Genomic DNA, 1,147 nt, shown 5'->3' with positions numbered 1-1,147 from the left:
CGCTGTCCCAATCAATCGATATTTGAAGGACGATTTTTCTGGCCAAACTGTTAAATTCGTGTGTTTTGAGGGGTTCATATTTCAGCAATTCTGTAGTTTATTGAATCAATAGTTCTGAGCTCAAGGTTTCAGTGTCACGTCGTTTTTGTTTTGTTTTGATTTGTCTTTTTGTTCTTGTTCCATTTTAGCGCCGCATAGTTGAGTCCTTGGACAAGATTCTTTGCTAACTTTATCTCACCGTCCTCAGGTGTAAAATAAGTAGACCTACCTGACTGTTAACAGACGTTGTCTATGTCGAAAAAAAGTGTAATATCGTCTAACAGGTATCATGTCTACTATATGTTAAATGTTGCTTTTGGCTTGGGGCCCCTTGTAAAGCGGTTTGATAAAGCACGTTTATTGCGCTATATAAATGCTTAACTTAAAAGCTCAAGTTTTTATCAATATTCATGTTTGTTCAATATTAATTCGATAGGCTATCACATCACTCTGATGATGAATACAAAAAAGGCCGGAGTGAAACAATCCTTAAACAAGAATATTAAATTATAATCCCTTAACACTGGAATTTTAACATAATCTTGGAAAAAATTATTGTGAGAGTTCCACTATTTAGCGAAATTTTGATAACATAAAAAACAAAAACAAACCCTGAATGAAAAGGGAGACGTTTATACTGAGAGAATCGAATTATTGTGACTGCATTGATGGAAACGAAAGAGGGATTAGAGATAATGCTTCTCTCCCCTTTTCCCCTCCATCCTCTTCCCTGAACACACGCCATAGATTCTTTCATTCTTAACGTGAACGTGGATGTTCGCACATACTCGGTGCCGTTAGCGGCTTAGCGGTATTCTATTTTATCTTATATATCTAAACTCTAGCTATGTTGAGCGTGGTCAATGCCAGATCGGTGACAATGATCTCTAAATTCTAGCCCAGGGATTTAAAAAAATGCGTTTAACCATTTTTTAAACACAAATTATCTCGCCTGACTCAGGTGTTAATCAGTACATGCATTTGGGCACTTGGAAAGACGGATTGTGTCAACAGCGGGGTCGTGACAGGCGATTAGAACTGTATGAAATGGACATTTGATTATACAAATTAACGAACAGTGGGAATAAATAAAACATTTATGAGGCAA

The 1,147-nt window shown here is 36.7% G+C and overlaps 1 protein-coding gene across 2 annotated transcripts in view; it reads right to left on the bottom strand.

The window, feature by feature from the left end:
• The window catches only part of LOC144963188 (cocaine esterase-like), a 37,622-nt gene extending 36,916 nt beyond the window's left edge, over window positions 1–706 (bottom strand). Inside the window, exon 1 of one of the 2 annotated variants that reach the window (XM_078896915.1) lies at window positions 651–706. The gene's annotated coding sequence lies outside the window, so the exon portion shown is untranslated. The remainder of the gene's footprint in view (window positions 1–650) is intronic. The other variant, XM_078896914.1, reaches the window with a different exon arrangement.
• Between the last annotated feature and the right edge of the window lie 441 nt (window positions 707–1,147).

This window comes from Berghia stephanieae, chromosome 1 (genome assembly GCF_034508935.2).
Source record: "Berghia stephanieae isolate SIO BIC M18660-M18661 chromosome 1, UCSD_Bste_1.3, whole genome shotgun sequence".
Taxonomy (NCBI): Eukaryota; Metazoa; Mollusca; class Gastropoda; order Nudibranchia; family Aeolidiidae; genus Berghia; species Berghia stephanieae.
The sequence above is the reverse complement of the archived record's forward strand: the minus strand, read 5'-3'. Positions and strand labels throughout refer to the sequence as shown.